This window comes from Rattus norvegicus, chromosome X, assembly GCF_021556685.1.
Source record: "Rattus norvegicus strain SHRSP/BbbUtx chromosome X, alternate assembly SHRSP_T2T, whole genome shotgun sequence".
In the NCBI taxonomy this organism is placed as follows: domain Eukaryota; kingdom Metazoa; phylum Chordata; class Mammalia; order Rodentia; family Muridae; genus Rattus; species Rattus norvegicus.
In genome coordinates this window covers 60,877,747-60,890,681 of record NC_141554.1, presented here as the reverse complement: position 1 = coordinate 60,890,681, position 12,935 = coordinate 60,877,747, and positions in this window count along the sequence as shown.

The following is a 12,935-nucleotide window of genomic DNA, read 5'->3' as shown; positions in this document are numbered from 1 at the left end:
CCATTCAGAGCCTGCCCCACATGTGGCCCATACATATACAGCCACCCAATTAGACAAGATGGATGAAGCAAAGAAGTGCAGACCGACAGGAGCCGGATGTAGATCGCTCCTGAGAGACACAGCCAGAATACAGCAAATACAGAGGCGAATGCCAGCAGCAAACTACTGAACTGAGAATAGGTCCCCCGTTGAAGGAATCAGAGAAAGAACTGGAAGAGCTTGAAGGTGCTCGAGACCCCAAAAGTACAACAATGTCAAGCAACCAGAGCTTCCAGGGACTAAGCCACTACCTAAAGACTATACATGGACTGACCCTGGACTCTGACCCCATAGGTAGCAATGAATATCCTAGTAAAAGCACCAGTGGAAGGGGAAGCCCTGGGTCCTGCTAAGACTGAACCCCCAGTGAACTAGACTATGGGGGGAGGGCGGCAATGGGGGGAGGGTTGGGAGGGGCACACCCATAAGGAAGGGGAGGGGGGAGGGGGATGTTTGTCCGGAAACCGGGAAAGGGAATAACACTTGAAATGTATATAAGAAATACTCAAGTTAATAAAAAAAAAAAAAAAAGAAAGGAGAAAGAAAAAAAAAAAACTCAGGTGATAGCAGATACTTGAGAGGATGTGGAGAAAAAGGAACACTCCTCCATTGTTGATGGGATAGCCAGCTGGTACAACCATTCTGGAAATCAATCTGGTGGTGCCTTAGAATATTGGACATAGTACTACCCGAGAACCCAGATATACCACTCCTGGGCATATACCCAAAAGATGCTCCAACGTATTACAAGGACACATGCTGCACTTTTTTATAGCAGCCATATGTATAATAACCAGAAACTGGAAAGAACACAGATGTCCTTCAACAGAAAAATCAATGCGGAAAATCTGGTACATTTACATAATGAACTACTACTCAGCTATTAAAAACAATGACTTCATGAAATTCATAGGCAAATGGATGGAACTGAGTGAGGTAACTCAGTCCCAAATGAACTCATATGGTATGTACTCACTGATAAATGGATATTAGCCAAAGAGCTTTGAATACCCATGATACAACTCATGCACCACATGAAGTTCAAGAGGAAGGAAGACCAAAGAGTGAATACTTCAGTCCTACTTAAAAGGTTGAACAAAATAATCAAGGGAAATAGAGGGTGGGAGGGTTTTGGGAGGAAGACAAGAGGGGTGAGGAAAAGAGGGGCAGAATCAGGTATGGGAGGAGATGGAGTCAATGTACAGAGGGTCAGGAAATTGAAAAGAGATATATAGCAATGGGGGATGGGGAACTGGGGGAAGCAAACAGAATGTCTCAGATTCCAGGAATCAAAAGCCTCCCTGGACCCCACAGGGATGACATTAGCTGAAATATCCTACAAAGGGGAGGGAGAACCTGTAGAGACCATATCCAGAAGTTAGGCATGGCCACGTGGTTGAGGGATGTGCCCAACCACCCATCTCAAAAATTTTAACCCATAATTGCTCTTGTCTAAAGGAAATACAGGGACAAAGAGTGGAGCAGTGACTGAAGGAAAGACCATTCAGAGACTGCCCCACTCGGGGATCCATCCCACATGCAGACACCAAACCTAGACACTATTGTTGATGCAAAGAAGTGCTTGCTGTCAAAAGCCTGATACATCTGTTTCCTGAGAGGCTCTGCCAGATCCTGACCAATACAAATTCGGATGCTCAAAGCCCCCATTGGACTGATCACAGGGATCCTAATGGAGGAGTTACAGGAAGGACTGAAGGAGCTGAAGGGGTCTTATCTGGCATCAGTAGGAGAGGCTTGATGCCCCGGTGTATAGGAATGGTAGGGTCGTGAGGCAGAAGTGTGTATGTAGGTGGGTTGGGGAACACCCTCATAGAAACAGGGTAAGTGGGGATCAAATACAGGGTTCGCAGAGTGGTAACCAGGAAGGGAGATATATATATATATAAAATGTAAATAAATAAAATATCTAATTTTATTTTTAAAATATTTAAATTTAAATATTTATATTTAAAAAATAGGGGGCAAGATACATTTAGGGCCATGTCAGACATTTTTCGAATGTGTTCAATGAGTTTTTAATAAAACTTACATTAGGAACTCAAATAATATTTTTAAATCAAACATTCTAACACAATATAATAGAAAGCTTAACACATTTGATTTTAAGTGCTGATGAAAATATATTAGAAATATTATCTTTTTAACTAAAATTAAATCACTATTTTTCAATAAGAGCAGAAAATTTCATGTGCAAAATAAAACATTGTAATTTGTAAAAGAATAGTCTGAAATCTGAACCAGAGTATTTCAGGCTTCATTAGTTACTGTGTGATTAAAAGGCAGGCACAGTGCAACGTCACATATTGCATATTCAAATCTAAGCTTATAAGGGATGTAATGTAATGTGTACTCACTTACATTTGAATTTAGGTGGTTGTATATTCAACCACCAATTCTTTTGTGTGTTACCTTCATATCAAGTTACAACTCACATTTATAAGAAACAAGACTATAAAATAATTTTAAGATAAGGAGTTAAATATTCTTAGGGTAGATCATTGTTAGCAAAAATCTTACATATTTCTTCCTCATTTATTTCTCCTCTTGTAACCAATATGCAGTTTCTGTCTTTTCATTTACTATATACTCCCATATTCATCAAAACACTGCTGCATTTCATCCAAAAAATATTCATTCTTAATTATGCGAAGTACAAATTGTAAAAGAATAGGGCTCATCCAAGTCAGTTAGCTACCTTACATCCAAATCAGTGAGACTATTTTCTGGTGATCCTAATGGAATATTAGACTAAATTTCTTTACAAGTAAAGGTATGATTTTGCACAATAAGAAGACCACAGAGGTAGTCAATAGCTCATTGTTGGTATCAAGGTTGAATGGTGTTATCATTGTTCCCTGATGATTTTTGAACTTCTACTGGTTTCCATTACAATTGCAAGATGGCTATGGCAGCTCCAGGCCTCAAATCTACACAAATCAGCATCCATAGCAGACAGGAAGTAGTCCTAAAGTTCTTTTCTAAATGGTAAACTAATCTTTTCCTCAGGCCCTTAATATGCCATATTAACAGCTAAAATACTATATCTGGGCACTTTGAGTCATTATTCTGATGAAATATTAAAAGCTAGCAAAAAATGAAAAATAAATGAAGGTCATTGATACGTGACCAAAGACTATCTCTCAAAAATAAAGACAGGAAAAATTATAATATGAAACTTAAATGTAATCTTTTAAAGAAAACTTGCTTATACACATGCAGCTCAAGGACAATCAGTGGCTGGGACTTCTGTCCACATTATAAGAATATGGGTGATAGAATATTGTTGAACCTTAGTGTCTCAGGGTTTCCATTCCTGCACAAAACTTCGTGACCAAGAAGCAAGTTGGTGAGGAAAGGTTTTATTCAGCTTACACTTCCACATTGCTTTTCACCACCAAAGGAAATCAGGACTGGAATTCAAGCAGGTCAGGAAGCAGGAGCTGATGCAGAGGCCAGGGAAGGATGTAACTTACTGGCTTGCTTCCACTGACTTGCTAAGCTTGCTTTCTTAGAGAACCCAAGACTACCAGCCCAGGAATGGCACCAACCACAATGGGCCCTCCTACCCTTGATCACTAATTGAGAAAATGTCTTACAGCTGGATCTCATGGAGGCATTTGCTGAAGAAAGGCTCCTTTCTCTGTGATAACTCCAGCTTGTGTCAAGTTGAGACAGGAAACCAGCCAATACACTTAGAAAGAAAAAAGGTACAAATGAACATATATGAGCAAGCAATGATCAAGGTATGAATGTGAAGACATCTTCTACCTGAGATAGCAAAGTAGTAAAATAGAGTCAGGGAATTTATTTCTCCTTTTGTAAATTATTGTAAAACTCTATTCAAAATAGGCCTTTCCTTGAAAATTCATTTGTCCTCAGAACAAATGTCTATACATATTGAAAGAAATTGCCAGACACATTTCCTTGTTCATTTCTAAACAGAATACAACTGTAACACATTGTCTCTTAATATCAAAGTTACAATGGTGGAAACTTTTATGGACCAAAATTATACCAAGAGCAAAATTATGAATACATTACCATTTGTTCTAGAAAAATATCTCTTTCATCTGCCATATTTAAATAATAGAGACAGACTATGACATATAATTTTGAGTTTTAAAATATTAATTGTATGAAAAAATTACTGAAGAGAATACAAATTGTTACTAACTTAAATTAATTATGAAATTTTCTTGAAAATATTCTTTGTTGCTTTATCTGTCAGTAAGTGTTTTTCTATTGTGTTTATTTCTTCTAGTATATTGGTTGGTAGATTTAAAATTTGAACATGCATTTATTTATGTATACCACAGTCATCTTGTAAAGCTGAAAATACAATAGCTGGTGAGATGGCTCATTGTGTTAAGACATTTCTTAACAAGCCTGATAACCGGTGTCTGATCCCCAAAACTCAGAATGGAAGAATTCTTTGACCTGAAGTTATCCTCTGACCTCCATATATGTCAAGCTACACACACACACAGACACACAGACACACACACACACACACACACACACACACACACACAGGAAATAAGTACATAAATGTAAGAACTTTGTTAAAACTGCAAAAATAACATTATGAATCATAATGTAACAAATTTGTCCTACATTTCTGAGATTTATGATGTATATGCTTGAATCTATTCCATATTCTAAAAAGATGTATCACTTTAGAAATATTTTTATTCTTATATGTAAGTGTTGAACAGTAAATACTTTGGACATAAAGATTTACTTTGCTGAGTGTGGACATAGTTCAGTGTAGAGTACTTTCTTCAAAGATGTAAGTCTCTAGGTTCCATCCTCAATACTGCTAAAATACATATTGATTAAATTGGACTCATTCTCTGTACTTCAGAATTTTCATAACTACATAATAATTAAGGACTAGTACATTTATTGTCTATAATACATTTTCAAAGTGGTGGTTTACCTTTCACTCAAATGATGGTTTTATTTTTATGAGAAGAATGATGTAATTAGAAGATTAATAAGAACTAAGAATATTGTTCAAATTCTACATGTCCCACAGAGGAATAAAAATGTCCAAGGATCCATTTATTCTAGGATAACAGTTCTTTTATTTTTTTTTCAAGCCAGTTTCTGGAATTTAACACAGTAATGTAGGAGTAAAGCTTCTTAGTTAATTTATAGTCTGACTAATTGTTTCATGGTATTATGAGTTCAATGCTTCAATGAATAGGAATACTGCCAAATGCTTTTCAGAAACTATTTGCTCATAGTATTTCAAGCATTTATGGTAGCAGGGTCTTTATGAACTAGTGAACATTATACATGTTTTTATATTCATCAGTTTGAAAATAGTGCAAGTTGACCACATCAATATTCATCTTAATATTAGTGATAGTTAAAGTCTCATTTATTTTGAAAACTTTGCAAAAATCAGTAACTTTACAAGGTAAACAGTAGAATATTTAATATTTTCAACTATAACATCTATTATAATTTAACCCAATTAATTTGTCTCCATTAACACTAAAAGATAATAGTCTACTAGCACTATTCATTGTGTCTGTTTAATAGACAAATATATAAGAATAGAAAGAAATTAAGATTTCTGCAGATAAACGGATTTCCCTGATTTTTTTTAGTTCATTGCTATCTTACTCAAGAACAAAAGCCAGCCATACATTGTGGGATTAAAGTGTTGACAGTTATTATCTCCATTGTTATATGGAGGTACAAATAACACATTAATAAGAAGAGGAAATATTAAGTCACATATTTGATAATTTTTATACTACTCTTCAATAGTGACAATACATTCTCATGAAGCTTCCACTAGAGAATTGTGGAGATAATTTGAGGTGGATAATCAGATCAGGTAGATTGCTTATTAGTTTGTTCAAAAACTAGATATATATTTACATACTTGTGAGACCATTCATTGAGGAAAGGAAAGAAGATTCCATTTCAGGCATGAAGAAAACAGATGCTTTCTTTGGGGTGATTGGTTACAATTCAAAGGCAACAACACCCTGGTTGTGTGTCTCTCTCCCTCCCCTCTTCCTCCTCCTCCTCCCCCTCCTCCTCCTCCTCCTCCTCCTCCTTCTTCTTCTCTCTCTCTCTCTCTCTCTCTCTCTCTCTCTCTCTCTCCTCTCTCTCACTCTCTCTGATACTTGTGTTAAGTATGTGTATGTATGTGGGTGTGTGTGGGGTGTGTGTGTGTACGTGTTTGTATAGGTTGTACAGGTGTCTTGGAATATGTGTGCAGATATCAGAGGACATCTTAGGTTGTCAGCCCTAATATTACACCTTCTTTGAGGCAATATCTTGTGGGACAGCTGGCTATGAAAGGTATCCTAGTTCCCAGTCGTAATAAGGTTGAAACCCCGGAGAACCTAAGGGATGGTAGGCATTTCCTTAAACTCCCAGGAGGCCAGGCCCCTCTTATGTAGCTACACCCCCCCACCAAACCCCTGTATAGAGGCTTGTGGCCATCAGTCATGTAGAAGCAAGACCATGCCCTTCCACATGAAGATAAGGTATTCCCAATCTCTCAGACCACACCAATAGGAAGTACCTGCTGTCAGACCCTGATCCACCCCAAAACTGTATATCAGAATCCTATCCACAAGGATTAAAGTTATGTGAGAATTACTCCATCATCAGAGAGCTTCTGTCATAAGAACTGTAATGTTGCCACTTGGGAGAGAGATCTGCTCTCCTGAAATCACCAGCAGAAGCTCCCCTGCACCACTCGCTGGCTAGTCAGTCTCCTGCTGGTTCAGCCCAGCCAACATCTTGTAACAACAGAAGCAGCAGCCAGTGGCAGAGATGGAGGTGAAGCAGTTGCAGCAATGGAGGAAGTGGAGGTGATTCCCCCTCCCTGCTTAAGTTCTCTCCATTTTGCCTGAACCCTTGCACCTGGCCGGGTCAGAGATCTCCGTGGAAAGCCTTCAGTACACAGGACCATGATATCTTTTCATTTTTGCTTTTCCTTATATGAGACTAACTGGCCCACAGCTTCTAGGAAATGTCCTGTTTTTTACTCTGACTTAGAGTTGCTGTGCTGAAACTACAGATGTATGCACCATTGTTTAGCATTGTGTGGCCCCTGGGAATTCAAACACAGTTCATCACATTTTATTTACCCATTGAAAGACGTCACCAACTCCTGAATTTGTGCATTTGTATATCAAGGCTTCAATATTCCTTAGTATAAAGATGTGCTATGATACTGATCCACATACCATTAATGCTACCTCTGTTTTCTATATTTTCAATATCTCACATTCTGTTCTGTGACATATTTTCTCTCAGGGATTCCCACATTTTCCCTCATTTCTCAGTCCCATCTCTATGTCACAAAAACACTACGAGTGGTGATTTGATATTTATATATACTCATTTTCTAATATGGTATGTTTATGATTGAGGCGTGTATGGTAGCCTTCATGTGTAGTCCCAGCTACTTAAGAGCCCAATGTCAGATAATCACTAGAAGCTGCAGACCCAGATAAAATCCACCCCCAAAAAGTATATATTAGATCAAGCACTGTTCTTGACTTTCTCATTGTATTGCTCTCAATCTTCAACAAACTACAGCATGGATACATGATCAGCTTTTTCAAAGAGAATGTGGTTAAATAAATGTCCAATGTTGACAGAAGCCTCTCCATAAATACACATTGGCACAAGATATTCAGTCTATTTTATATAATGAGTTACAATTCCAGTTTTAGTGATGTAGTATAATTTCAAAATAGCCATTCTGTCATCGTACATTTGTATGGAAATGTGTCAACTTCACCCACAGGAAGTGAAATACAAATTCAGATGGCAAGATCTATGCCTTGTCTTGTAAGCTTGACAAAAATAAAATGACTTGTGTTGCTAAGCATATATTTAACTGGGCACCATGAAATAGATATTTCACCTTATCTATGACAAATGTACTCATGTTTGATGATTTCATGCTTTCCTAATACATAGACATTCCAGTGTCATCTTCTGTCTAAGGTCTCAGATAGAATACTATTGAAGCATTTTATTTATTCAGATATACCCAAAACAGGTCTATAGAAGATGAAAACAATTAAAATATATGAAACTATCTACTAGTGTTTCATCTTTTAGACAGTAAGAACAATTACCTTCAGAGTATGTGAGCACATTTTTTTCCTTCGACCTTAGTAAGTTTTCTTTTTAAGTCTAATTGTTGTTTCAGTGGATAAACAGATCAAAAATGATAGAGGAATTTAAAAGCACAAATAATTATGTCTGCTGAACAGTCCAGGATGGTGAAGGCCATTGTTCATTCTAAAGTTATTTCTTATTTTGTATTCATATTTTTGTTTAGATTTGAGGAGTTAGAATTTAACTGCTTGTTTTAATGTGCTTTATTGAATAGTGATTATATAAACAATATATTATTTCAAAGACATGAAAATTCACATAAAGCAAACAAACGTGTAGCTATATTTTATGCATAGCTATTTTAATCTATTATATTAACAGACTGTTAAAGTCAAGGGTTGTGCTGAACCAGTGGTTGTAATTATGAAAGAGAATAGTTCCATCAAAGAGAGGCCTGATCTGAAATCTGCAGGGAAACAAAGGGCAAATAGTCTAAAGGAAAGAACCAAACTATCTAGGCTTCAATCTTGTGCAAGGAAAGAACCTAAGGTATTTTCTTCTTCTTGAAAGCAGCTGCAAATGACATCTGCCATTAAGGTAGTTCAAGGAATTGTGGGTCCATCCCAAGCTAGCAGCAAAACTTGGTAGTATCCTTTATGTGTTGTCAGCATGGGTTGTGTTTTGGTTAGTTTTATGTCAATCACACAAGTTATAGTCATCTGAGCTGAGGAAATCTGGGTTAAGAAAACACCTTCGTAAGTTCAGGCTCTAGGCTCCCCCATGTAGCATTTTATTAATTAGTGATTGATTGGAGAGGGTATATCCCATTATGGATGGGTCCATCCTTCTGCTAGACATCCTGGTTTCTATAAAAAATCAGGTCAAACAAGTCATGAGGAGCAAAGTAGTAAGCAGTAATTCTCATCAGCTTCTGTCTCCAGGTCCCTTCCCAGTTTGTGTTACTACCTTGACTTCCTCAAATGATGAACAGTGACTTAGATATGTAAGCCAAGTAAATACTTTCCTCCAAAATTCGCTTTTTGTTCATGATGTTTCATTACAGAAATCATAACCTTAACTGGGATAGGGTTGAATACTCTTCCATGGTTCAGAGATTCAATGAGGTCAGGCAGAAGGTGCCATGCCTGTGTGAAGACACTGATATGCCATTGTGTGAAGCTGCAAAGACAACTTCTGGGTTATAGTAGAAACCGCTCTCCTTAAGATGTTGGTGATGTCAGAGCTGTGGAATATCTGTAAATCACTGCATCTAGGGAATGGAACAAGGCATAGAGAGGAATGCAGTTTAGATACCAAAGCCAGAGATTCAGAACCGTCTAAGCCCTTTGACACTAGACACAGATCTACAGGATTTTGTTTACTCTGCTGGGTTCAGTTCTTACTCTGGTCCAGTATTTCACCAGTGTTTCCAATGCTTCTATTATGGATTGGTAAAAGATACTCTGATTTATTATATGTTGGAACTATGCAGTTTGCTTTTTGAGGGTGTGACCTTGCTGTAGGAAATATGTCACTAGAGAAGAACATGAAAATATATAGCCCTCCGTATATCCAAGTCACTCTTGGAATTAAGGATATAAACTCTTGGCTTCCTGCTCCTCTTACTGTAAATGTATATGTAAGTTTTATTTCATCAAATGAAAGGATAAAATAAGAGCTGTGCACATGCTTTATAAATACATAGCTTGGGCTAATCCCACAGCATTTCTATATAAAGATCTCTAGACCTAGGCCTGAAAGCTTCTAGCCTCCATACAATCTAAACTTCCGAAAGCCTGTATGTTGAAGGCTTCATCTTTCAGTTTCTGTCTGCTAACCCAGGACTAGAATCTTTCAGTCTCCTGACTTATGCTAAATAAATTCATTCTACCTAACTCTTTCTGAACTCTGGCTGACTGTTTTAACTCAGCTGTTCCAACTCAAACTCCCCTCCAAGCTGATTGATTCAAATCAGCTTCTCTCAGCTTTTGACTGAATTACTCTGCTTGGAAATATTGCCTCTTAACTTCACAAAACTGAACTGCTCTGCTCTAAAGTAAACTGAGCATAACTGGAAAAAACTGAATGGCACACAAATGAACTGAATTGAATTGAATTCTCTTTTCTGCATTGCCTTTTAGCCTCTCTTTTTTCCGTTATTACAAGAATTGGGCATATCCTACCTCTGACTCATTCTGTCAAATCTTTCTCTGCTTCATCACTTTGTCTGCCTCTCAATTAGATGACACTGTTTGGGATTAAAGTGGGTAATAAAGGCATATCTATATTCTAAACAGAGGGATTAAATATGTGTGGCATGTTTGCATTCCAACCAGATCATATCTTTGTATGTAATCCCTTGCCAGAACACATGGGACTAAAATGAGTTAAAATTCTTCTACATGCTGTCATGTTGTCCATGTGTCATCATAATTCTTAGACGTTATGAATGCTTATCCCTCTATAACTGTAAGGCAAAAATATGTACTTGCTATTGCTCTCTTTCTCTTACCCTCTTCCCCCTTTGTCCCTTCTCTTCCAATTCCCTTCCTCTCTTCTCTCAAGTTGCTTATGGCCAGCCTCTATTCTTCTACTCCTCTCTCTATTTCTCTCTCTCTCTCTCTCTCTCTCTCTCTCTCTCTCTCTCTCTCTCTCTCTCCCTCTCTCTCTCTTTCTCTCCCTCCCTCCCTCCCTCCTTCCCTCTCCCCTCTCTCTCTGTCTCTCTGCCTTTCTCTGCCCTACTACCCTCTTAACTCCCCTCCCCATGCCTTTAATAAACTCTATTCTATACTAAAAATATCCTTTTCCTTTTATCAGTTGACTTAAGGTTGTTTGATTGCTTGCTTGTTAAACACAGCAGCAGAAATGTAACCACTACACAAACCATAGTTACTTACATCATCAAGCATTTCCCCCTCACTCATAAATTTTAAATTGTCAAGAGAATTTCTCTTTTAGATTGTGAGTTGTAGGAGTTTTGATCTAACCTTTTGGTTAAGGGTGGGAAAAATACACACATGCCATTTTGAAGCTCAGGGTAGATGGATAGTTTGCTGTTCTGCATATTATTTCCATGGCAATCACAGTAGGACATGTATAGGTAGGTCATAATTCCAAAGAACATTCACATTCTGCTTCTGTGTTATCTGCTCTATTCTATAGCAATAGAATATGGCTAAAAATAGTTACTAGGGCAGGTTGTTATATGTTATACATGAAAAAGAGCCAGAGACCTCCCCCATTTAATTGAATAATAATCTCTTCTAAATTACATTATATTCTGGCAGCTTCCTTCTAAATACAAGAATTTTTTACTTATTTCTTAGGTATACATGCAAGAAAATTATATACAGATAACCTTAACAGTTAACCTTGACAGTGGTTGTATGCTGATATATATTTGGCCCTCTCCCTCTTAAAGATGTATCTCAGTAAGTACTGCTTGCCCATACATATATGATTGCCTTGTTCAACTTAACAGAGCTATTTATTATTACATAAAAATGGACATAGATTTATTTTAACAAATGCTCTCTTGATAGGCATTTGATTTGTTTCCATTCTTTTGCCATTTTAATCGATGCTGCTAAGATTATTATTTATATATTTGTGCAGATACTTGTAAAAAGTATACCTAGGTACAATATTGCTACTTCTAAGAATTATTTCATTTTGGTTTGCAGGTTTTTCAAAGAATTTTTTCGTATATAAGATTCAATTAAAGCCACATGAAAAGTGTAAAGATATGCCTGATTACTTACAACATTACTCACCCAAATGAGGCTATTTTATCATTGCTTAGTTTATAAATTGTGAAAAATCCCTTGCATTTTCAATTTAAATTTTAATCCGTGTGTGTGGAGAAGACATATATTCATATGACAAAATGGCCTGTTTACTATGTGTGTGGCAGGTATTCCTGGTCTGGAGTATTCTTTTCCAGAAAATCCTCTACACCAGTCCATACAGTCTACTGAACATGAGATGCTAGATAATCCTATTTGCATTATCTAATATGGATCTTCAGAATGGATCCTAATTTGAACTTGTATGACCTTGACCTAAAAACTTGTGAGATCACATAAGTAAAAATAATCTGATTTGTATGCCTAAATTCAGTTATAAAATAACCAATGTCAACAGACATTTTATATGCCTAAACAATTAAGTAGTCAAGAAAAAAGTAACACTAAGATAAAAACAGCAATTATTGATTCTGAAGCAGCAGTCATTACCACACTTGATGAAGACAACAACCAAATAATTCCATTTAACCAAAATGCCACAACAAATTACAAATGCCAGGGGCAGAAAGACAAACATCTTTATGTGTTCATCTCAATCTTACCTTTTTCACAGAGTTTATATAGTCAAAATTATAACATCAAGGATAGCAGGTAAAGCAGACAAAAGTATAGCTTCCCCAAAATACTGTTTTCCTAAGAGAAAGATACTTCGTAAGTAAAACAATGAAAGTTAACTAAGTATATTTAATTCATTGTACTGTAACTCTTCTAGGTTATATTTTTCTTCAGGAACATTTTCTGGACACATTAAGATTTTTATTCATAACGCCTTAGTTTTAGGCTTTGAGATACTAAACAAGTGCTTAAACCATGAACTCAAAAGACTCTGTTACAGCTGAACTTATAACAGAAGCTACTATAGTGGTTAAGAAAGTTAAACTATCACCAATTATGTTTAACCTTTAATGTAACAATTGTAAAACTTACTATGACTCACTAGGGGCTGATTAGAAGGTTGCATTG